The 26,097-nt window shown below is 43.1% G+C and overlaps 1 protein-coding gene across 3 annotated transcripts in view; it reads left to right on the forward strand.

Moving 5' to 3' along the window:
- LOC120395175 (protein FAM107B) overlaps window positions 1–26,097 on the forward strand; it is an 87,603-nt gene that overhangs the window by 38,996 nt on the left and 22,510 nt on the right. The window contains exon 2 of one of the 3 annotated variants that reach the window (XM_039519333.1): window positions 15,548–15,627. The exons of the other annotated variants lie outside the window; for them this stretch is intronic. The gene's annotated coding sequence lies outside the window, so the exon portion shown is untranslated. The remainder of the gene's footprint in view (window positions 1–15,547; window positions 15,628–26,097) is intronic. 3 annotated transcript variants of the gene reach the window in all.

Here is a 26,097-nt window from a genome sequence, read left to right on the forward strand (position 1 = left end):
GGAGGACAGGATTTGGACTGCCAGGGAGAGAGATCCTTGTGAGGTGTTCTGTGGAGGAACAGAGTAAGGGGAACTTCAGAGGCTTAAAAGGGCAAGCCTGAGAGGCTGGGTAGAAAGGAGCCAGGGAAACAGCATCAAGAAGCGGGATTGCCAAGACCTTGGCTGCTGGTTATAGGGTCCCTGGGCTGGAACCTGGTGAAGTGGGGATGGCCTTGGTTCCCTAATCCGCCACTGGCAAGGTGGCATGAGCCTGGAGAAGAGGACAAGAACACTGGAAAGCCCTGAGGTAGTGGTGTGAGGACCAGGGGCCAGGAGTTGGGACCAAAGACCCTCTTGTGAGGACACTGAAGTGTTTTATATTAGGTTTTCAGGGCTGAGTTACTGGAAGAGAGACACTGCAGTGACAGAGTGACTGTCGGCAGGGGGTGCCAGACCAAAAAACAGCTGCTTTGCTGTGCCTGGCCAGAAGGGGCACCCTACTGGTGAGTGAACACCCTTCTCAGGCCAAGTTCTCACAGTTAGGCCCCTGAGTCCGTATTTAGCCACTTTTGAAAATCTGACCCTTAGGCTCTTAAACATAAACGCCTATTTCTGAAAATTTTCCCTGCATCTCTACTGTATGCAGCATATCTACTTAAAATTGATTTATATTGAATAGGTATTATGAGCGGTATCTCTGCTCTAACTTGTTAAATTTATTTTAACTTAAGGCTTTTCTACAAAATATTCAGCAGACAAATCTTTGGAGACCAGGGCGCACTTACTGCAATTCTGTCAACAACCTTTATAGCTCACCTAGTTTGTACCTTAAAAATCACAACTAGAACTTCGTTTCATACTGCATCTTTAATATTTTATGCAGCAGATCTCAAACTGAGGGTTGCAACCCCAAGTGGGGTCATGCCATCAGCAGAGGGGGTTGTGGCACTCGACAGTGTGTGGAGGGTGCCATTTTGCTTTGCACAGTGTGACCTTGTATGCATGGTGTGAGCAAGGTCACAATGCATGGAAGTTGCCATTTGAGCAAAATGGTGCCTCTCCCCCACTATGTGGTGTGACCTCACTCTCATGGTACGTGTAAAGTCACATTGTGCAGAGGATGCCATTTTGTTCTCCAAAATGGCACCCTCCATGCTTCATGAGGTCCCAGGAGGAAATAATTTATTAAAATTGGGTTGTGTTAGCAAAAAAAATTGTGAACTGCTGATTTAATGCTTAATCCCACATTGCTTGATCCACCTCCACAGGAAGCAATGGGTTTATTTTTAGTAATATCAGTGGGAGTTAGATCAGGCCCATGTTTCTTTCTAAATGAACCACAGGATCTTTAACGTCCTTCTGAATGGCCACCAGGGACCAAGAGAAGATACCTTGGTTATTCTTTCATCTTCAGGACAACAGGCTTTGTTATTGTCTCTTTATTTTTGCCATTCCCATCCTGAAAAAATTTGATTAAAAGACTGATATGATCATGTCAGAATATCCAATAGTAATGTATTCTGCTTTCATAGAGTGTATGTGCTTGATGTTAATATATATGTTACTGTACCTGCATTGGGCATTCCTACTTAATGAAAATAGTATTATAAATGTCTTTCCAAATTCATATTTTTTTGCAGTTTCTTTTAAAAGATGGGGGTTTGTGAGAAAAGGAAAAAAAACCAAGATCATTGTATTTGCCAAAAGAAACCATTTTAGAAGATGAGCACCTCAGCGTAAATATACATTTATGAGTAAGAATGAGGAAGCGGTAGAATAATTCAGCCATTTGAACAAAAGCTGTTTGTAATCAGAGGTTGCTCTCTGAGTTAAAAGTTTGATGTTAGAAGTTTATTTAAAAAAAATAAGCATAAGATAAATGAACTACACATGCCTCTTCCCATAAGACTTAATTGCTTTCAAGTCTTAAACATATTCTGTGTGTACACATTTAAAATCCTAAACATCTTTCAGACAGATACAGAAATGATGGTATGTCTGGTGAAAGCTTGCCTGTACATGTACTTATCCTACAGGTTGGATAAATCAATACATATGAATGCTGTATTATGGTGAAACAAAATTTTTTAATGCAAGTGAAGAAAGCCAGGACTGGATTTTATGTTTGCGAATCATAGCTTCTCCATCTCTCCCAGCCAGGGTTCTGTGATAGTGTACAGCATTTGTTTTCAAATTTCTAAAACTTATTTATCTGGGACTTTCTGGTGCCCACCTGATTTTTTTTTTTTTCCCCCTGGAGGCTATCAAAAAGGGGAGTAAGTAATGTACTTCTCAGGCCTCAAACACTCCCTACTTCCCTTCCTCTCTGTGCAAATGCCTACCTGCTCTGTCTTCAGTTTCAGCATTGCCGCTGGTAAACAGAGCCAGAATGTGCACATGAAAAGTAGTGTGCACAATAACTCCTGCCAGAGCAGTGCATAAGAGAGATGTCATCCTTCTAGTGCATAAGACAGGAAGTGTAACTGAGCTTCAACAAAACAGTGAAGTTGACTATATTCTGAGTTATCAGTGCACAAAGTAAACAGAAACAATCTAAGTGTAAATATATAGTCTCTCTAATCTTTCAAAAACAAGGAGGAGTACTTGTGGCACCTTAGAGACTAACAAATTTATTTGGGCATAAGCTTGCTTGGGCTAAAACCCACTTCATCAGATGCATGGAGTGGAAAAAACAGTAAGCAGATATATATACACAGTACATTAAAAGATGAGTCGCCTTACCAAGTGGGGGATCAACACTGTAAACTATAGTTTCTCTTGCACCTCCCTCTTAAGCACCTGGCGCCAGCCACTGTTTGAGAGAGAATACTGAGCAAGATAGAACTCTGGTCATTTCTGTCTGTCTTCCTGCTTTCCTTATTGGACATTTTGTTCCTATGATGGATTCTGCGGGGAAAGGTTGAGCTTGTCTTTTGTTCTACATAGCATTGGTTTTATATGTGCATTACCTGTAAAAGCACAGATCTGACAAATCATTGTTTTTGAAATAATTTGTAGTCTGTATGTGTAGGTTTTTTTTTCTTCAAATAAATTGAATTTCTCAATTTTTTGCTTAACTATTTCAGTTGAAATGGGGCATTGTATTGGGAATTTTTCTTTTACATTTCATGGACCAAATGAAATTGTTTAACCTAATGTTGAAACATGAGGGGAAATGTCACTATTTGAGAATTAGAGATCTGCTGTTCAGTGCTATCCAGCAAGACAACTGGCAGATGTGTGTGCAGGAAGCCTGGTATCAATATAATGCAGGTCATTTGAATTATCTGTAGATATTGTAGTCTGATAGCATGGGCAAGCTTTGCAGTGCGTATCTCCACTATAACATTCACTTGCTGCTATTCTGAAGGCATAGCCGCCTTAATTTTATTGACAGCTCTATTTTGTGCTTCTTTCTAACAAAAATGAAACGTTAGTGGTTAGTCATAAAACATCCTTAAAGTAATATTGCTTTGCCAAATGTGACCTGCATTGTCTTGTGCCATTCTGTGCACACATTTTACATTCCTACAAAGCAATAGCTTAAAGATGCGCCTTCACTGAAAATTAGAACAGTAGCTTTTCCGAGTTATACTACCAATGCTGTGGTGCTAGTAATAATACCAAGCAATTACTTTAGAGCCAGCTTTCCTGCTATAACTCCCAGTATATTGTGTATGGTAGCTGTAATTGCATTAGAATTTCCTCCTACCTTGCTTTGGATAGCATAATTGTTTTAAATAGTGTAGGTCACTTGTAGACTCTGATGCCTTACCACTCAATTTTAAGCCAATGGCACACTACAACCATGTGTTTTAAGTGTATTCTATCATTTTCATTATGTACCTTAATTTAAGCTCTTCTCCAGGAATGAGGCTATCAAACAGATATTTCACTTATTCATAAACAGGTGCCGACTTTTTCCTGATTGTTTTCATCAGATATTTGGCAACATAAATGCATAGCGCCAATCAAAGCAGCTACACTGACTTATGCCAGCTGAAGATCTGGCCCACAATTTTCATCTTTCTGTGGATTTTGATTTACTCAGAACATGGACAATAAGTGTCTAAACCAATATGGAAAATGATTGTCACCATGTTAAAAATTTGTACTCACTTCCCTTCATTTTTAACCTAAATGGGTATATCTAGTAAAATTATTTTTTAACTTCGCGGGGAGGCAGTCTCTGTATGATCATGTATTTATTGGGTGGAGGAATTAGAGAAGTGTAGAAAAATAATCACACCCGAGGTGAAACTGGAGGAATTTTAGCTTTTCACTAGCTGTCTTGGTATGAGAAAAGTAACTTTTGTGGTTGAATACTTTGCTTTCTGGCCTGGAATACCTTGACAGACTCACTCGTGAAGCAAATAACCCAAAGAAAGGCAAGCTCTTTCTTGTTATTTTGCTCACTAGGAAGTCTGGGCACTAATAAGATGTCCACAGGCACTTTTTTTCAGCCTGTGGTTCCACCACCAATGGCCTACGAGACTTGGGTTTTACAACTCTGCCTGGAAAAGCTTCTGGCTGGAAGGACATGATGTCCAGGTCTGTGGTGCTGAGCAATGAGAGTAAAGGATGCATACAATAATTGTACCTGGGTGTACACAGTTCAGTGTCCCAAATCCCTAGATTTTTTTCCCCCTCAATTAGCATTAGATGGTTTTGTAAATGGGCACAGTTGTGACACTATAGTTAACTGGCAAAGAAATATAGTTAAAACTAGAAAAGTTGTATACATGGAACATACCTCTACAGTCTCTGTTCAGTAATGTACATCCATGGTTGTCCAGGCTTCTCACTTGCAGAACTTGGCCATGTCCATCAGGAATGTTTGTCTGTGGAAATCCATTCTGAAGTAAACACTAACATATCATCTGCTGGCTGAGAGGTGAACTCAAGCAACTGAACTTTCCTACGACTCGGGCCCTATTAGCTTGAATTTATGCTACCCATCTTCTCTTGTGATTGTAACACTGAACCTCTGGGTGGGCTGTTGGCACCAGGGATTGGATCTGGGATCTCCTATCTCTAAAAGTGTGGTCTCCTTATCCTCTGCCCAGCCACCACTTGAGGGGGATGTGTATCCTGCTGAGTGAGTGTGAGTTACATGCAAGGACGCCACAACAGGTGGGGTGGAGAGGGTCGAAGCCCCCTACTCCCACTCCCACTACATTTGGTAACATTTTGTCCCTTGGCTGGTAGTTCTGCTGCTGCGGCCTCAGAAGCAATATGGTACTGAGCTGGCGCGGCTCCTTCCCCTGCCCATAGGGAACGGCAGCGACAGAGGAACTCAGGCTGCTTCTGGCTGGCAGGGTCGGCACTGCCTCTGCAGGGCTCCTCACATGCTACCCATGGGAAGGGAGGATGCTGAGGAGCTGGAGGTGCTGATTCTGGGGAGGGGATGCTGGTTGCCTAGTGAATGGTGTTGCTGCTGTGAGGCCTCTTTTACTGCACAGCCTGTGGAGGCCCCACCCAACAGCTTGAACTCCCCTGCTGTCGCCTAGTAATGCCTGAGTCAGGGCTGGGCTGGACTGGCTCAGTCCCAGGCATCGGCCGGAGCGAAGGGCCCAGCCTAGCTTCTGGGGGGAGGCTAGCACAGAAAGCACCGACCCCACTCAGCAATTCAACTCCGTGGCTCGGGATCACATCCTCCCTCACCCACCCAGTACCAGCATTCCCCATCCAGAGGGGTCTACCCCAATCTCCTCCCTCCGCCGCTGTTAGCATGGGGTAAATTTTTGGGAAGTGTTCGGTAAATTGTTTTTTTTAGGCTTCACTCTTTTCCTGCTTGAGACCTCAGCAAACTAGTAGTTACTCCAGCTCTAAGTCTCAGCTTTCCTATCAGGCCGTACAGAGACAGAGAAACATGGTGGACACACGTACTTTAGCTAACCAGTCACCCAGGGAAGCGCTCACCAGTGAAATAACAGCAATGGCCCCTTCTTAAGACTTCTCTGACTAACATAAGGACATGCCACCATCACTCTCTTTCATCAGTTGGGGAAGAACTAGTTGTCATAGCAGCACTCCGGGGCACTCTCTGCAAGTGGAAAACTCCCAATTCACCTCGATTTCATGATTTCCGCTTCCGTATTAGGCTGGTTGGAGTCGGTGATTCCTTTCTAAAGAGGAGAGGTGATGGCACAGAATGCTCAGCATTCTGCACTAAGGTCAGTGAGAAGTGGCAGTGCTACTCTGTCTTGCAAAGAGTGCCAATGGAGACCAGAAAGCTCATCGGCTCATGGGCTAGCAGCTGTGGGAACAAATTCTCAGTGAACTTTAACCCTAAACTGTCTGGAAACTAACTAAACTAACCGGAAAACTGCGAGCCTATAAACTCTCTCACCATAATCATTTCAGCATCTCTAATATGGTTCACGGAAAGAAACGCCTGTGTATCATGGGAAATATTTTACATGTCAGTGGTTCATAAAGGAATAGAGTAATTAGGCTACACTACACAGTACAGGGTATTTTTCTCTTACTGAAGGACATGGTTACTGAGGATTTTTAGTACAGAGAACAAAGAGGTTCCCAGAAGACTTGACTTTTATTTTTCAAAACAAATATTTTGCATTTCAGAACTAAACCATTTTAACTTCCTTAATTAAAAGCGATGATCGGCGCATGCAGACTAATAATAGAATTTAATTCCATTACACTTAATGTGAGAGTTACAATAAAGGATTTATATCTTATTAAAATGGTTGTTAGTGTGTCATTTGCTATAGCTCGAAATTTTCTTAACAAATGACATTAATTTTCATATAGTGTTGGAAAAAGGGAGAGAAACCAGATATGTATTTATAATTGCTACCAGTCAGGAATAAGGCATCTCTGTAATCCAGAATAGATTGAGAGATTTATTATGAGATGAAATGAAAATGTCAGAGCACAACAATAAGCAATAAAGTTGTTGGGGGGAAGAGAAGTTTTTCCATAATTGAAAAAGGGAAAATCCCCCAAAATAACTTTGCCTCAAAAACAGTAAAATCTGATCAGAAGTTCAGTTATCAGAATAAACTGAGACTAATACATGTTGAGTTGTGTGATTTGTTTGCATAATTGCATGCAAAGACATGCATGGAAAAATACAAGAAATATATTATACCATTAAGAATCTAGATAAGTGTGAGTATTTGTTTCACACACTTAATATGGCCAAATCGTCCACTCCATCTGTGCAGAGGTGATGAAAACCTATAGGACTCTGGGCTGGTTGATCCAATGGCCCGGGGCTGTGGGAGAGTGCTGCCTTTGCAGCATCATGTCCTGCCTCCCTAGATCCCATGAGTGCTCCCCCTCTGGATCTGTGCTTCCTGGAACTTTGGAGGTAAAGCTGGAGGCAGGAAATGATGGAGCAGGGGAACTAGCTGCTGTCTGTGGTGTTTTCCTCTTCTGTACCCATGGATTTCTGGTGGGAAATCTGAGTGGGAGTTACTGCGTCTTGAAGTCACTTTAATTCCTGCCTGTCTCATCAGTGACTGCAACTGTGCAGTTACAAGCGAACTCTGGTAAGATCCCTACTCTCTGCAGGGAGTAGATTTGACTGGAGCATCAGTGTGGAGGGAATGACCCTGCATGGGAACTGAGTGTGCCTTATCTCTGTATTCTGGGATGTTTTGGATTTGGGAGAATGCACATCCTGCTTCCTCTATCAGCTCCCCAACACTTTCCCTTGAAGAGTATGATTTGAGAGGAACTCTGTGGAGATAAACTTGCAAAGTTTCCTGTGGCCTCTGTAGTTTCATCTAGGTATCCCATAAAAATTTTAAACTTCAAAAATGTCCGCTGAGAATACATATCAGTGTTGTGGGGGTTTTTTTTGGTATCCTGTTTCTTCTTTAGAGAACCTGAGTTAAAGTTCCTTCCCCTCATCTCCTGCAAATTTAGCAATGGCACAGCTCTGGGTTAAGCACCTTTCATGTGCAAGTGTAACCCAGACACCTCCTGGGTGTGGAGCTCTGTCCCATTTAGTGGCACCTAGACCACTTAGAGATGAATGAATCTGCTCTGCAGCCTTCACTAAGGCCTGGTCTACACTAAGGGCGGGGGTCGAACTAGGGTACGCAAGTTCAGCTACGTGAATAGCGTAGCTGAACTCGAAGTACCCTAGTTCAAACTACTTGCCCGTCCAGACGCCGCGGGATCAAAGTCCGCGGCTCCAAGGTCGACTCCACCACCGCTGTTTGCAGTGGTGGAGTTCCGGAGTTGACCGGAGCGCGCGGGGAGTTCGAACTATCGCGTCTAGATTAGACGCGATAGTTCAAACTCCGAGAAGTCGAACTCACCGCGTCGACCCGCGCGGTAAGTGTAGACCTACCCTAAGAGCAGTTGGCTTTTAGCTCATGCAGTAGAGCAGCGGTCGGTAACCTTTCAGAAGTGGTGTGCCAAGTCTTCATTCATTTACTCTAATTTAAGGTTTTGCATGCCAGTCATACATTTTAACATTTTTAGAAGGTCTCTTTCTATAAGTCTACAATATATAACTAAACTATTGTTGTATGTAAAGTAAATAAGGTTTTTAAAATGTTTAAGAAGCTTAATTTAAAATTAAATTAAAATGAAGATCTCCCTGGACCTGTGGTGAGGACCCGGGCAGTGTGAATGCCACTGAAAATCTGCTTGCGTGCCGCCTTTGACACACGTGACATAGGTTGCCTACCCCTGCAGTAGTGGCTCATGCACTAAACTCCAGGGGTCTTAGGTTCTATCCCGTCCACCGATGACCAGGGTCTGTCAGGGTTACACAAAGATTCAACATTCAGTAGCTTTTAGTTGTCATTAAAAGCACGATACCTGGCAGTTAGGACAAGCTGGGGTTTTCCCACACAGTCTCCTAATCCTGAAAAGGCTGAATGGGTGGAGACCAAGCATGAAACATTTCTACCCAAAACCTTCTGGGGATTGCAGTAGACATTAGTTGTGCAAATTTATCTATAGCAGTCACCATAGGCAATAGCTATAACAGAAATGTTTTTATGACTTTTAAAAAATTCAGTAGATGGGCCCATATAGGCAAAGGGGTGGGGGGCTGTGGGTGCATTTTTTTTTTAAATGAAGATACACCTGTGTGACGTTGTGCTACTGTAGCACATGCTAACTAGAGTCCCCAGTCCTCCAAGCACTTACGAATGTGCTTATCTTTACTGTAACAAGGTCCTCTGCCCCTCCTCTTCCTGGGGCCCACTGCCAGCCCCAATAAAACTCAGAGAGACCTCTAGTTCTGCAGCACCCATGGCTTTATTTACACCAGGTTCTCCCACCACCAGTGATATACTATATACAGCTTGCAGGCCTTACAATCTCCTCTTCCGCACAGAGTCTGCCCTCAGCCTGGAGACTGACCTTCCCCTGGTCGTTCCCCCTTCTTCTGGCTGCCAGCCAGCCTGCCTTTATAGCCCTTGAACCCTCAGGCCCGCAGGTGCAGCCAGTTCTGAAGGCCAGGCACCAGGCTTCTCCCCAGACCCAATCTATTTCCCCTGATTAGGTGCCTTTGCACCAGCACCCTGCTACACTTACATATGTGAGTCCATGGGGAATTACAGTATTAGAAAACAGAGGTCAGATCTTTATCTGGTGTAAATAGAGGAAGATCCATTCATTTTAATGGTCCTATGCCAATTTACACTAGCTGAGGATCCCATCTTGTAGTATTTTAAGTGAGTGCCAGAAATCTTGATCATGTAATCACAGTCTGAATTTCACGCTTCTTGAATTTAAGAATATATGTCCAAGATACAAATACAACTAGTGATTTTTATTTTTTTTATTTTGAATGCTTGCCCAATTGAGCCACATTAAAGGGGCCTGATTTTAAGAAGGCAGTTGCTTGGCACATTCTAAAAGTCAGACTCTTAGGGTTTCGATTTAGGCAGCCAGAAATTGAGGTGTCCCAAATCATGAGTCTCTTTTGAAAATCTTGACTATAATGTGATTAAGTGGAATGTTCAAATTTCTTGTCAACAGCTACAATTGGACCTCTGGAAGTATCAGTGAAGACACTGCTATCGTTTTTCAGACAACCACATCTGTGTCATATTTAGTGTGGTAGAAACTAAACATATAGAGAACATTTTTGAGCCAGATTTATCCCTAATGTAATTCCATTGACTTCAGTGGCATTACATCAGGGATGAGTTTGACTCATTATATTTTATTTATAATCCAGGATGTGTATGTAGCTACAGCACATCCTCACCCAGGGTCTGGTACACAAGAGGAAAACTTGCATGATTCCCTCAGTACTTTGTTAATTTAATTATAACAACAGATGCAGCATTTAATCTGTTTGACTTCTGTTATTGGGTTACTAAATCTTACTCAGAGAACACTTTCATTTAATTACCCCCATCTATTGCACTGAGTAATAAGCCTTACAGCTTTTCAAAATGTTAAGCAGCTTTGTAACTTCCTCTATACTCTACTATATCAATAAACTAATATTTTTGCTGATAACACTTAGATTTACATCTCCCATTTCAAAACAATCTTCCGCTTAGCAATACCTATTTCCTGCTATAGTGGTTTAAAAAATAGATGTATTTTTCTCTGTGACATTTTTTCTCCCCGGGGCCAATGAGCTCAAAATTTTTAATGAAAAAGTAAACCCTCTTCAGGACAGCACTTAAGCACTTGTTTAAAGTTAACATGTGCTACTTGAGGCAGTGGCCTGAAAACAACAGCAGCGTTTCCACTTGTATTTCCAGTGGTGCAATGGAAATAGCCTTTTTAAAAAGAAATGTGTGCATTCCACTAATCATGATATGATTACATGGGAGGTTTCCTAGTGAAATGCTTAAGCCCTGCTGCTAATAGGGATAGTAATTCCACTCTAGAGATGTCTGCAGTTGATTTAGTGGTTCTTAGGTCTGTGTATGTCTCGGTTCCATGTGGGTTTTGTCTCCTTTTCATTCTTACAGCTGTGATATGTGCAATAAGTGTCTTGCCTTCTCATGATTGCTGACTTGCTCTTTCCATTCCAATGATGCACTTTTGGCCACTGTGCCAGATCTCTCACAGCTGCCCTGGTTACTGGTCTCAGCCTGGTTAGTGGTGCCTCCTAAGTCCGTGGGCCTGACCTGTAACTGTGTGGGCAGTCAGCTGCAAAGCAGTCTTACTACGGAAAGAGGAATTCTGCATTATTGTATAACATTTACAGTGTACTGAATTAACATAAATAATACTTTGTCTCTTCATTTGGTGTCAGGTGAACAGAGTCTTTGCTTTTAAACTTCATGTCTTTTTGCTCTGTTCCTGTTAACTTTAAATATTTCTTCCCTCTAAATATGTAGCCATATTTCTCCCTTCTCCCTACACATTGGATCTTCGTATAATTGCACGAGTGCTTATTTCACCTATTTACGTAATGTTTCTGCAATATTGGGAACGGGGCTTTGCAACATATGCCCTATTTGTTAAGAAATTCTGGTGCAAGAAAATTGAACTGAGGAAGTACCCTATCTATTTTGACAAAATGTTCATCACAGATAACGGGAACATGTAGCTTCCGATTCTTTAGCTGATTACTACAGACCGACAATAATAATGCTACTTACATTCATTTTATTATCATGTGATTAGTGTAAAACAGTGGCTCTCAATCTTTTCAGACTGCTGTACCCCTTTCGGGAGTCTAATTTGTCTTGCGTACCCCCAAGCTTCATCTCACTTAAAAACGACTTGTCTACAAAATCAGACATAAAAATATAAGTGTCACAGCACACTATTACTGAACAGTTGCTGACTTTCTCTTTTTTACCATATAATTTTAAAATAAATCAATTGGAATATAAATATTGTACTTACTTTTCAGTGTATCGTATATAAAAAAGCAGGATAAACAAGTCATTGTCTGTGTGAAATTTTAGTTTGTACTGACTTTGCTAGTGCTTTTTATGTAGCCTGTTGTAAAAGTAGGCAAATATCTAGATCCCTGGAAGACCTCTGCATACCCCTGAAGTATGTGTACCACTGGTTGAGAACCATTAGTGTGAGAAGTACAGTAGACAATGTGGCAAGTAATACAGGAAATGAGTCAAAGGATACTTTCCATGATTTCCTGTTCCCTGGTGTATGACACTGGAAGCAACGGGCACACTGGAAATATTGTTTAAAACATGGGCAGGTTAGACTTATCAGGTGCAAGTATTTTAAGAAACTTGGGGTGAAATCCTGACACTACTGAAGTCAAGACCTTATTGAAATCGCACAAGGTGCCTATTTCCATCTTTAAGCACCTAAATACCTTTAAATATTTAGCCCCCTAAGTGCCTACCTCACTTTTGAATAGGGGGACCTAGGCATTTCTGAAAATTTTTTAACCCAAGTCCGTGAGTTATTTTCAGTTAGCGAGATGGCAGGGAAATGTATCAAAAAATATATACCCTTATCTAAATTCTGATTATTCTTGAAGGTTTTAACAAGATAATGTAAAGTTATGTGGTGCCTGATATGATGCTTAGCCCTACCTTCTGTAAGTTCATTTTACAATTCCTCTGCCATCATCAGCACATATTCCACGTTAAAAGGGCACCCACTGTGTTGCTACAGATGCTCACAGTCACATAGAGTTCTGAATGGCTATCAGACAGTGACTGAATGACTAACAGCAGTGGTCTCCATTGAGCCAGTGACCTAGCAGCCCAAAGCTCTGTATCCCATAAGTCATCTTTTTTTTTTAGCAATAATTTAATGTGTAAGACCTAATAATCAAGAGGTGGGATATATCATAAGAATAACAACATATTGGGAGGAGCTGATTGTCATTAGCTTGGCTTCAGGCTGTTGTTCCCAACTGCTCTTTGGTGCCCAAAGAATCCCTGCTGTGCTATCGTCATTGCTAATATGGAAACTTTGTTTTAAAGGCTCTGTGAGAGCTGTTGCATTGTGCACATCTAGGATATTACTACTCAGCCCCCCACCCCCACCAGTTAGGTCTTTGGGATAATTTTCAATCTTTCAGTGGAAATTATACTGACTAGACAGTGGATTTTTTTTTTTTTAAATCAAGAAATCCGGCAAGTGGGGGGGAGATATTGGGCATTTCTGTTATCTCAAGAATTCTCTTTGGCAGAGAGGAGACGATGGTCAGGGGTCTCTCTCTCTCATATGCGCACACACCCTTGTATGGATGTTATATATTTGTATTTTTCAGTATCCTCAGAAAAATGCTAGTTTCAGTAGTAGACGTTATCTCTCCATTAAAACTAATAGGCATGATCCCTCTATTTTCCTATATGCAAAACACTTGTTGGAGTCTCTGGAAATACTGTGTCCACCTTTACTTCCTTATGTAGCACCCAAAATGCACTAAGTAGAATTGCAGAAATACTAGGATGTGGTGGTCTACAGCAGTAACTTAGTTCCTTGAAAGGAAACTTCAGACTCAGCAAGTCCAGGTTCACTTCCTAGCTTTTTCTGGTATCTTTATAAAAAATCAGAACTCCGACTGACATGGTGGGGTTGTAATGCTGCAGGTAAAGAGAAGACACAAAGAGTAATCAACACTGAAGGGCTGTCAATGCTGGGAAAATTTTCTGTGTAGCTTCTGGTGGCCTGATCCCTTTTTACTGAATGGTTTTCAAAACCTCAGGTCAAGCTGCCTTAAACCACGTAATACCACATTTTTGCTGTGGTTGTATCCAGTTTTAAAATTGCTTTAGCTGGACCAGTTTTAAAAAGGGTTAGTAAATGTCCCTTGTGTAGACAGGGTCTTATATGGTGTGTAGTGGAATGGTAGGGAGGGTTTGGTTAAATTGGTATTTGAAATTGTCTCTAGAAAATATACAGTACAATACAAAAAAAACCATGGAGAAACTTGTTAATGTTTAATATCAACATTATAGGATAACTGCACATTTTCTTGATGGAATTACCTGTTCCTAATAATCAATGCAGTCTGAAAAATCTAGTGTGTGTGTGTGTGTGTGTGTGTGTGTATATATATATATATATATATATATTAAAAAAAAAAAAAAGTCACACTGAGGCAGTGTCTGAAACTGGCATATTTTCTCCCTTTTGTGCTTTGAGGGAGTGCTGTTTTAGGGGAGAACCGTTCTTCATAAATGATTGTTATTGCTAAGACACTCTTGAGGACAGTGCTATATGCACTAGGGAAGGGCTTAAACCCTCAGGCTTTTGGCCTTTTACTGATTTTTTTTCAATGTGAACTTTAATCTCTAAGGAGCTGTTTTCTTTAAATTTATATATTAGTGCAGCTCAATGGATACCTTTTTTGTTATGTGCTTATATTTCTGAGTGAAAAGTCATGAACAAAATATAAAAATCAGAAAAGAATAAGAGTGCTATAACGACTGAAATAAAGAAAATGCATAAAAATACATTAAAAGCAAAATATCGGCATCCCCAGCCTTTCAGACTTTCAAGCCATAAAACCAAGGTATTTTATTCCTCCAACACTGAACAGAGATTTCACAGCCATTATGATGATTCCAATTCATTTTCTTACATTTCCACTGTTTATTGTATTAACCCCTATTTTTTAGCTTGCTTTTTGGCACTACTAATACTGTTCCTCTCTAATGTAATATACAAGTGAAAATAATTTACAGGTTTAGTAGAATTTGGGTTTTGCCTTTGAACAGAACATTTGTTTTTAGAAGCAATAATATTGCTAGTTTAAAAAACAAGATATTCATAAAAAAATTGTTCTCTCTCTCTCTTCCAGAAGTTCAGTCAAGGTGCTGCTTATCCTAAAATAAAGTGTAAAATTATTGTTATGAATTTGTATGCCTTCTGTAGAGGCTTTCATCCAAAGATCTCAAAGCACTTTAATAAATTAGGCTTCACTGCTCCTATAAGGAAAGGAGTGGTGGTCCCATTTTAAAAATAGGGCAATTGAGTCCAAAGAGTTTGAGGCCTGTATTTTCAGAAATGACCACTATTTTTTTGCTCTCTCAATTTTCAGGTGCCCAACTTGGTGTCTTATGTTGGGCACTCAAAAATTGAGGCACTCAAAGTTAATGAACACTTTTAAAAACCATAGAGCTCAATAACTTGCCCAGAGTCACAAAGCAAGTCTGTGGTACAGTAGAGTAGAATCTCTCTCTCGACTCTTGGCCCTACATTCTAATTACTAGACCACACACTAGCCACATGATAGAATTTGTGTGGTTGTGTCTATTGGAATGTACAGATCCAATTTTGTATAAGTTTTACTTAATTCATGGAAAATGTGCTCTTTTCTCAGTGCTGCAGGCCGTTTTACTCTGCAAATAAATGTTAAAACATGGTCAAATGAAGTGTCTGAGTCTGACCTAAAAGGGAAGTGTTAAGTTTCTGTTTGGCAATCCATTGTTGCTTGGTGCTGTTACAGTACCTTTAAGCAAATGGGTTGAGAAACTGTTGATGCTGCAAGTAGAAAGATTAATGTGTCAGATTGGGACTTGCGCAATTTTGGTGGAAATGTTTGCAGGGGCTAGGGAGAACTAGTTCCTCTTATTTGGATTAATGGGATTGGTACTAAGCCAGGAATTTGACAAAGAATAAAGAACTACCCCCGCATCCATTCTTTAAAATTACTCTGCTTGCATTTCAGGGTCACGGAGCAACTTCAGTAGCTGAAAGATGTTTTAGGCCAAGAATTTCACAGAGTGAGCGTCATCTACAGAGAGAAAGGTGTGGCTCAGTACCCTCTTCCATTCACAATTTCATAGATCACATCCACTCTCTCTTGATTCAAGGGACCAGTTCCCTCCGTTTCAATATTGTGTAATATCCCTGTGGCATCTACAGCAATTGCTTATGTGAAAAATTAGTAGCCGGGAAGTATTTAGAGTGGGGTTTTCTAAATTTCTTAGCAATGGCCGATCTGTGATCCCATTGAAATCAATGGAAGTTTTACCATTGATTTTCAAGGGAAGCAGAGTTTGGCCATCTCTGAAAATCCCTGCCTTAACATATATGTGTAGTTCTTTTAATGCAGTTTAGCATCTGGAAGGGAGGGGCCTGTATCATGTGACCATCCACCTAAACAGGGGCTGCCAGCTTAGGCTTCGCAGACCACCAGTGGTCCATGAACAATAGTTTGAATACAGTTGTTTTTAGGCTCTGAGAGGGAGTCCATAGTGCCTCTGTGTGGTAAAGAGCGGGCTCCATAAGAAGAGCTTCAGAGGATGAGGAATTTAGATGAGGATTCATTTCAGATGAGATTTATTTCAGGGAGTGAAATGAATTTGTTACAGGATCTTAATTAAATACATCAACCCGTTCTTTCTGCATTATCATCCCTTTGCTTTTTAAAAAACAAGTGGGCTGTTTTTACCAGTAAAAGAGTGTAGGCATCAGATCATAGGCTCTTCCTCTCCCTTTCTTCCTGCCTCCTACAAATAACTGGAAGGTAACACTGCGGTCTCATTCCAGGTGGCCTCAATATGGTAACTCTCCCCATACCTCCTTAACAGCTGCTTGCTGCCAGGCTTGGGGGCAGGGATATCCGTTGGCTTGCAAGTTTCTCCTTGCGGGTAGCAGAAGCTGGGCTTAAGACAGCCCACTGAGCTGACTATTCATCTGGTGAATAGAGAACAGAGATGACTTCAGAAATGAAGTGGTACAGCTGGCAACTGGCCGTTACTGTTACAAATGAATAGTTATTTATCCTATTATTAGGGAGCTATTGTCAAAATCTGAGATAGAGACATCTTTTCAAGATGTCTTAAAGATAATCTGGGGCATAGAGACAGTGTTTGCAAGGGGACTTCAGTGTAAGGTGAATGGAAGTGGGGAAGGGTTTCTTCAGATTCCCCTTCTCTTTCCCTCTGTCCTGAGTGTAGGCTGTAGACGAGCTGGCTGTAACCTCGTTCAGAGCCACTTGTTGGCTGGCCATATACGAGTGCTTTAGGGCAGTGGTTCTCAACCAGGAGGAGTACACAGACGTCTTCCAGCGGGTGCATTAACTCATCTAGATATTTGCCTAGTTTTACAACAGGCTACATAACAAGCACTAGTGAAGTCATTACAAACTAAAATTTCATCCAGACAATGACTTGTTTATATTGCTTTATATACAGTACACTGAACTGTAAGTACAATATTTATTTTCTGATTGATTTATTTTATAATGATATGGTAAAATCAGAAAGTTAGCAATTGTTCAGGAATAGTGTGCTGTGACACTTGTATTTTTATGTCTGATTTTGTAAGCAAGTAGTTTTTAAGTGAGGTGAAACTTGGGGGTACTCAAGACAAATCAGACTCCTGAAAGGGGTACGGTAGTCTGGAAAGGTTGAGAACCACCGCTTTAGGGTACCTCTACACAGCAGCTAGGAGAGATAATTCCCAGTCTGAGTAGGCGAACACATGCTAGCTCTGCTCGAGCTAGCTCCTAAAACAGCCGTGTGGCTAGCCACCCCTGTATGTGCCCAGGGGGTCGGGCAGAATGTTCTTGGGCAGCTATCCTGAACTGCTGTGGTCACACTGCTATTTTTAGGTGCCAGCTCAAGCAGAGCTAGCATGTGTATGTCTGGGAATTACACCTCCCAGCTTCTGTGTGACCAATGGCACTCGCTTATTTGATCGCTGCGTGTGCTGCTTCCTGCCAGTTTGACTAGCAAAGAACCAGACACTGACCTGGGCACTGATTTCCCTTCTGTAGCTGCAGTCTGGCTAGTCAGCAAGAGACCAGGAGCCCAAGAACTCCCACATCCCATTCCTGTCTTTGCCCAGGGCTTGGTGTGTGGCCTTGAAGTCACCTAACATCTCAGTATCTTTTTCTGTAAGATTGAGAGGACTGTGATACTTTTTTCCTTGGAGGAAGACTGCGAAGATTGATTAGGTCATGTGTGTAATGTGCTGAAAGCCCCCCAAGTGCACTGGGGGGAAACTTAAAATCCCAGAATTGGCTGGTGCAGTCGGAGCAGAGGTAGACGCAGAGTAGCTTTTAAGGTCACTTCTTTAGAGCAGAGCGCAAGTGAGCCGTCCCTTGAAGGCTCCAGGAAAGGGGAACTGGGAGGAGGCATGGGGGGGGGTTCTACCACTTCCAAGGGGCTGCTGATCACCCCCTGAATATTTGACGGTGGAGAGTCTCTGGATTATTGCCCTGATCCCTTGCTCTCCAAGGGCTTGACAGCAGATAAGCTAGGGGAATGACAACTCTAATATCCCCTTACATGCCTCCTCACCCCCAAGCTATCTCAGCCATCCTCTGGTACAGAGATTGTAACAAGTCTATAGCAGTGGCCCCTTCATTTTCCCTTCACCTGTCTCTAATGAAAAGCAGCATCCGGTTTTGCGCACTACATCTTGAAAGTAGACCAACATATTCATGTAGCTTCTAATCTGTGCTCCTGAGGGTAAATTTTATCTGCGAGTGCGCAAAGCTTTCTGAGTATGTTTTGGGTTTTATTTTAAAATCATGCCATTCTAACTCCTGTGTGAAAGAGAGATGCTCAACTTTGTGAGGAAAAGATCTACAGGTTGTTCAGTCAGAGAGGCGTTTCTTTAGAAAACGACGCCCGTTGGCTTTATCCCCTGGAGGCTGGCTGCTGCTTAGTCTTTCTCTTTGCTTCCTGATTTGTGAGGCTGTGATGGGGTCTGCTCATTGTAACTGTTCACAGAGCGGAAAAAGGGCCATCGCTGTCAAGGCTGGCAGCTTGGAAACTGACCTAGCTGAAGGATACTGTTATCTGTTAATTTCTGGTTTCGCAGCTATTCCTGCTGCTAGACAAAATAAAAAAAAAATGCATCTTTTGATTCTCAGGGCTGATCTACATTACAGGGGGATCGATCTAAGCTACTCACTTCAGCTACATGAATAATGTAGCTGAAGTTGACATACTTAGATCTACTTTCCACCGTGTCTTCACTGCGGTGTGTTGACGGGGGACACTCTTCCATCGATTCCCCTTGCACTTCTCCTGGAGGCGGAGTACCGGAGTCGACACTGGAGCGATCGGCGGTAGATTTATTGCATCTGTACTAGACACGATAAATCGACCCCTGCTGGATAGATCGCTGCCCGTCGATCCGCCCGGTAGCGTAGACAAGCCCTCAGTAAATGCACTAGTGCATGCAGGCATCTCCACTGTATCTTTCCAGACCTGTTTACAAGCTTTGCAGATTTATTCATCTGGACCAGGGGTCATCAACCTTTCAGAAGTGGTGTGCCGAGTCTTCATTTATTCACTCTAATTTAAGGTTTTGCGTGCCGATAATACATTTTAACGTTTTTAGAAGGTCTCTCTATAGAAATCCTAAACTATTGTTGTATGTAAAGTAAACAAGTTTTTTAAAATGTTTAAGAAGCTTCATTTAAAATTAAATTAAAATGCAGATCTTATCAGTTTAGTGCAGTGGTTCTTAACCTGGGGTGCACACACCGCCTGGGGCAGGGCCGGTGCAAGGATATTTTGCCACTCCCACTCCTTCCCACTCCCCACCCCGATTGCCCCAGTCAGAACCCCAACCCCCTCCCTGCTCCTTGTCCCCTGACTGCCCCCTCCTGGGACCCCTGCCCCTAACTGCCCCCCAGAACCCCACCCCCTACCTAAGCCTCCCTGCTCCTTATCCCCTGGCTGCCCCCTCCTGAGACCCTCCCACCCTAACTGTCCCCCTAGGATCCTACCCCCTACCTGTCCCCTGATTGCCCCAACCTTTATGAACACCCCCGCCCCCAGACAGACCCCTGGGGGACTCCCAATCCCCATCCAACCACTCCCCGCCCCCTGACAGGACCCCCAGAACTCCCGACCTATCCAGCCCTCGCCCTGCTCCCTGACTGCCTCCCTGGACTCCCCTTACCAGGCCGGTGAGACTCTGGCTCCACATGCAGGCAAAACTCCATGTGGAGTGCTGAGGCAGCAGGACGGGGGGAGCTGCGGGAGGGGCGGCGGTGGCTCATACTTCCAGGAGCCGCAGAACCCGAGTGCGGTGAGTGGGGAGCTGAGGGGCGCACCTTCCTGGGCTGCGGCCTGGTGCCCCCCCCCCCCGGGGGGGCTCCTGAAGTGGATGCATGCTGGCGGCGGGCCCCGTGCACCCCCCGGTTCCTCCCTCGCCACGCTCGGGCTCTGCAGCTCCCGGGAGTGTGAGCTGCTGCCGCCCCTCCCGCAGCAGGCTCCGGGCCCCGTGCCCGAGCGGCTCACACTCCTGGGAGCCGCAGAACCAGCGTGGTGAGGGGGCAGCCAGGGGGCGTGCCTGCCACCAGTCTGGGGTCCCGGCCTCCAGCCCCGCTTCACTCAGCCGGCCGCGTACGCTGAGCGGGGCCGGTGGCTTGGACCCTGGCTGGCAGCCGCGTGCCAGGCAAAATTGGCTCGTGTGCCGTAGGTTGCCGACCCCTGATCTGGACTAAGGGCATAGGCCCTAGTTTTATTAGAGATTTCCCTGAGCCTTGCTGTGACTAGTATCTGTGCTCACCCCACCTGTCAGGGATCCCACTGTTGCAGTTTAAATCTACAGGGCACTGTGCCTTTGCTATGGTGAGCCCTAGGATCTGCTTGACCCCTCTCTTTCTGTCTCTCTCTCCACTTATAAGACCAGGCAGTCACGTGATGTCTTATTAGAATAACTATTATTGGTCCCTTATTTACTGCTTTCTCCCGCAAACCCTCCTCCTCCTCTTTATACACCTCTACCCCACTATAATGCGACCTGATATAACACGGGTTTGCATATAGTGTGGTAGCAGCGGGGCTCGGGCAGTGCTTTAGAGGGTCTGGGGCTCCGGCTGCTGCGGAGCCCCGGGCCCTTTAAATCGCCACTGGAGCCCTGCCGCTGCTACCCGGGGCTGCAGCCGTGGGGCTCCACCAGCTGGGGGTGGGGCAGTGTGCAGAGCTCCCCTTCTGCCCCGACGTGTAGGAGCCGGAGTGTGGACATGCCCCTGCTTCCAGGAGCCACAGCACACGCGGAGCAGGGCAAGCCCCCAACCCCGCTCCCTGGCAGAGTGGGGCAAACCCCAGACCCCACTCCCTGGCGGGAACTTGAGGGTCAGATTAAAATGGCTGATGGGCCAGACGCGGACCGTAGTTTGTCCACCCCTGTTCTAGTGTCTGGATGTTTTGATCCAACAAGTTTGTTCCCAAAGAGAAAAGAACCCTGCAAACTCAAAAGCCGAGGTGCTGAAGAGTTTATGGGACCTAAACTTTGGCCTCAGTTAAAAGGCAGGGGAAGAGTTTTTTCTTTTCTCAGTGTGCTGTATTGCCAGGATGCAAACACCTGGAGGAGACGCTGATAGAACTAAGGAGACATGAATGGAAGGAAGTGTGGCTGAGTCCCACCAGGCTGGCCTGAGGATGCATACAAGTACACTATTTTAATATGGCTACACTGAGTATTTTTAGGAGCCCAGTAAGCTGACTAAATAGTGGAACTTGCACTATATTTTTTAAAATTGGAGGGTTCTTCTGTGGGGAGTAGAGGTTGAATTTCTCTAATATTCACCGCCCGCAAAAGCTAGGTCCCGTGGCTCTTTTGTGGGGGTGTGATGTCTCCCCAGTGAATTGCACTTTGTTGTAATTCTCAGTGAGAGTCTGGGATGCTCCAAAGCTTTGAGCACAACAGATGGCAGGAAGGCAAGCTTGCAACATCCCCATCTCCACTGTGTTCGAACCTGCAAGAGTCAGTGATTTATAGCTTTATTGCAATTTGACTTTTTGTAGTTTGCTCTCCACATTTTTTCTGCTGTACCTGCTTAGTGGGTTACGGAATATTTATGTCGTGATTTTTTTTTTTCAATCTTCAAAGCACATTAATTAAATCTCTCTGTAACAAATGTAAAAATAACTGTGTATCCATCTCTCTCTCCCTCACCCGCTCCCTCCCCCCGGCCATCCTGCCAAAGAATTGTGAACCAGATTTTCAAAAGAGCTCAAGATTCATCAGCTTCTATTTAGGCACCTAAATGAAATGGTCACGTTTTTAAAAGCTCTCAGTCCTTTCCAACTCCATTTGTTCTTAATAAGAACTGCTGAGTGCTAAGCACTCTTCCAAAATCTGGTCCTAGTTGTGCATGCTTTTAGCAATGTTGAAAATCTTGCCCTGTATTAAAAAATAAAATAAAATGTGCCTTATTTAAATAAAGTAGACATTATGAAGTATGTTAAACTGAAGAACCGCTGGGGCATTTTATTTTATTTTTTTTATTATTTTTAGTAAAAAAACAAACAAACCCCAAACAAACTGGATTTAGGATCATGAGTAAGATTTCCAATGCCATAATTTTTTTTATTGTAACAATTTTGTATAAAATCCTCTTTGTTAAGGTTTTTTTCTTCTGCTCCTTTCCATGGCAATTTCTGCTACTGTTTGTAGGAAGTCCTTTACCACTGGGTGACACTGTTTGACAGTATTCTTGATGTTCATTACAGTAAAGCCTGAAGAAGCTGTCCTTGAACTTCTGATTTTCATACTAAAACACCTAGAATTTATATTAGGTGTGCTGTCTTCATACAAAGTCCCAAAATGTGATTTATAAGGCTCTGCCATAATCTGTCCAGTGTCCAGATTCATTCCTGGTGAAACACTGTTGATGTCAATGGAGTTACATGAGGGACAAATCAGGTCTGATTCTCCCTCCCTGCCTCTCCTGGCCCGCTCCATAATCACATTTTAAAGTAATCTAAGGACTGAAGAAGATTTACTGTTGCTCTGGGTTGTGTATAGATTAATGTTGAACTGCATGTTAATGAATTGCTAATTCCTTTTTGGGGGAGCAATATTAATGCAAATTATTCTGTCACGTTTATTTCCCAGGAGGCAATCATTTGAATGATCTGATTCTACTAAAAATCAAACTTGCTGCAATATGTGCAGATTAACATTATAATTCTTCAGTGAGAACTAGATTTCATATACTTGGTTACATATTTTTAGTAAATCTTGTTTAATCCCTGTAAAATGAATTGTGTGTGTGTATGCCCCTACACAATATTTCTTTTATTACTGCAGAAGCAAATGTGGTTCATCCATATGCAATGAGTTCTTTGGAACAAGCCCAGGGTAGGATCAGATTGTTCCCTTGTCCCCAGCATGTGTGCGCGCGCGCTCTCTCTCTCTCTCTCCCCCTCCCGCCCCCAAGGTTGTCACATATATAGGTTTGAACACTGACAAGACCATGGTGTTACTCTTAATAGAAAGGATGTAGAGAAATTGATGAACATATTTCTAAAGATGCAGAAAATCAAAGCCAAAAGGCATACTGGAGCCTTTCTAGCCTGATTTGATTCTTGTCAGTATCTGTTGAGAGGCAGTGTGGTTTAGTGGGCAGGTCACTAGACTGGGAATTAGGAGAGCTGGGTTCTGTTCCCAGCTGTGCCACTGATGTATGCAGGGAGACCTCGGGCAAGTCATAGCCCTTCCCTGTGCCTCAGTTTCCCCATATGTAAAATGGAGTTAATGATACTTATCTTCTTTACTCAAGTGTTTTGAGGGCTACTGATGAAAAGCTCTGTATAAGAGCTAGGTGGTATTATCATTGACCTGCGGGGAGGTCTTGGGCAAGTCTCTTTACCTTTCTGTGTCTCCCCCTCCCCACCATTTTATCGATCTTGTCAATTTGGATTATTTGCTCTTTGGGGCAGGGCCTGTCTCTTACTATGTGTATGTACAGTGCCTGGCATGCACAATATGACCCCCAGGAGTCTCCAGGTGCTACTGTAATATGTATTTATTAATGGTTCTAGTGTCTCTTCTGCACCTTTGATTCCACCTCAGTCTACCCTACGGTTTGAACAACTCATCTAGTATGGAAATCTGTGTCATAACATCCTAGAAGGGATATTCTTCCTTCTTCCATTCCCTGCCCCCTAATTAAACAATGGTATTTGTGACTGCAGCTTTTCACCATTTTAATCTAGCAGCTTCCTTTAACTATAATTCTAAGCAGGAATATAACTATGTAGATCTTATAATTCATCTCTTCACCCTCTGAATCAGCAATTTTTGAGTTTTCCATAGGATCTTGCAGCCACAATGAGAAACCAGTGTCTTTGTAAAGTGTAAAAATTCTCATAGCCATTTCATCTATTGCTTCCCATTGTTGTTCCATGCAGATTACAGAATTGTGGTTCACTCCTCAGCATAACTGCTCTGTTGGGGACTGTTCAGACCCAAGGAGGTTCATTTATCCAGCATATTCCTTAATATATGTGATTGATTTTGCTTGGCAGTGGGATGTAGAATGAGTCTGGTGGTGGTCGAAAAAGAGATGTTAACTTATAAATATGAAGCGAGAAGCAATAATGTGGTGGTAATTGAAGAAGCGAACACTGCCACGTTTATTCTGTTCTCCTTTGGGTCTCCGTAAACCTTCCAATGCAGACATCTTTAAGCCGATATTGCCTATTCTGGCTGCTCCTCATCTGTGTTCAGTTGATGTTACAGTCACTGTAGTATTTTGAGTGGGTTGGGGAAACAAACTTTAAATATTTTAATTGAATTTCCTGGAGGGTTTGAGTGGTTTAACTAGTTACAACAGAAATAGTTGTAGCTAGCAATGCCTGCTGCTTTCTGATTCCCAAATCCCCAACATTATTGCAGTATCTTAGGCGATGTCTACACTATAGCCCGGCTCGACGCTCTGAGATCGATCCATCTGCAGTCAGTTTAGCGGGTCTAGTGAATCTTGCAGATCGATCTCCAGTCAACCCCTGTGCTCTACCCCCGACGAGAAGAGTAAGATAAGTCGATGGGAGAAACTCTCCTGTCAACCCCCCGTGGTGTAAACCCTGCGGTAACAAGACCTAAGGTACATCGACTCCAGCGACGTTATTCACGTGGCTGGAGTTGCATAGTGTAGGTCAACTTACTGTGGTGGTGTAGACATAGCCTTAGGACTGGATCCTGCACCACTTAAATCAGTGGTAGCCTTGCTGTTGTCACCAATGGGAATAGGATCAGGTTTGTAGTCTCTTGGCAGCCAGGTGATTAATGAATCCATTAAATGCTGGTAGTAGTGCCTTATTTCTTAGGTTTAAGACTTGGTCTGCAGCTAACCCCATTCAGTACCATTCTAATCAACAAAACATTCCAAGATAATGTTATGGAATTCGTCTCAGGCATGGCTGGCCTAATTGCACATCACTTATCAGGCTCATAACTTTCAAGTTCATACTTCCTATCTCCCATTATCACATAGCTTGCGATTCCAGGGGGAAAGACTGCATCTGTTTTGGAGACGAGATTAACAATAATTAACCATAACCATTTGCATTTAAACCGTGTTAAAACAATGGGCTCTTTATTACTGCCTTCTCTCAACGCAGTAATCCAGGACTTTCAAATCTGTATGCCATGGATGAGGAGTTAGGTGGTTACAAATGTAAGCCTCCTAGTCTAAGGGGAGTTTTGTTTATGTTGGGCTGCTCTGGGTAGGGTAGAGATCCAGATATTCCAGATTTGCTGTCTTTGCTGCCCCCTGGCATTGAAAACCACTTACTTTCTGACACTAAATAAAGTCTTTGGACTTAATATAGGGGAATCTTGGTGAAAATTAATGGCATGTGATAACAGACTAGATCAGGGATCGGCAACCTTTCAGAAGTGGTGTGCCGAATCTTCATTTATTCGCTCTGATTTAAGGTTTTGCGTGCCAGTAATGCATTTTAACATTTTTAGAAGGTCTCTTTCTGTAAGTCTATAATATATAACTAAACTATTGTTGTATGTAAAGTAAAAAAGGCTTTTAAAATGTTTAATAAGCTTCATTTAAAATTAAATTAAAATGCAGAGCCCCCCAGACTGGTGGCCAGGCCCCGGGCAGTGTGAGTGCCACTGAAAGTCAGCTCGCGTGCCGCCTTCGGCACCCATGCCATAGGTTTCCTAACCCTGGACTAGATGATGTAATGGTCTCCTTCTGGCCTTAAACTCTATGAAACTCTATATGCCACCCTGCTGGGCTTACCTTGTACCGGTTCCCTCCTTTCTTCGATGTTAGATTCACATAAACTATCTCTTATCCTAGATCAGAGATTCTCAAACTGTGGTCCGTGGATCACTGGTGGTTTGTGAGCGCCATTCAGGTGGTCTGCGGATAGTTCCCTCTAAGGTGCACGCCTGGGCAGCTGCGCACGAGAGAGTGAAGGGCCACCCGCCTAATTAGTGGAGCTGCGCAGGCCTGGCTCCACTAATTAGGTGCCTGGACCCTGGAGAAGACGCACA

This window comes from Mauremys reevesii, linkage group 1 (genome assembly GCF_016161935.1).
Source record: "Mauremys reevesii isolate NIE-2019 linkage group 1, ASM1616193v1, whole genome shotgun sequence".
Lineage (NCBI taxonomy): Eukaryota > Metazoa > Chordata > Testudines > Geoemydidae > Mauremys > Mauremys reevesii.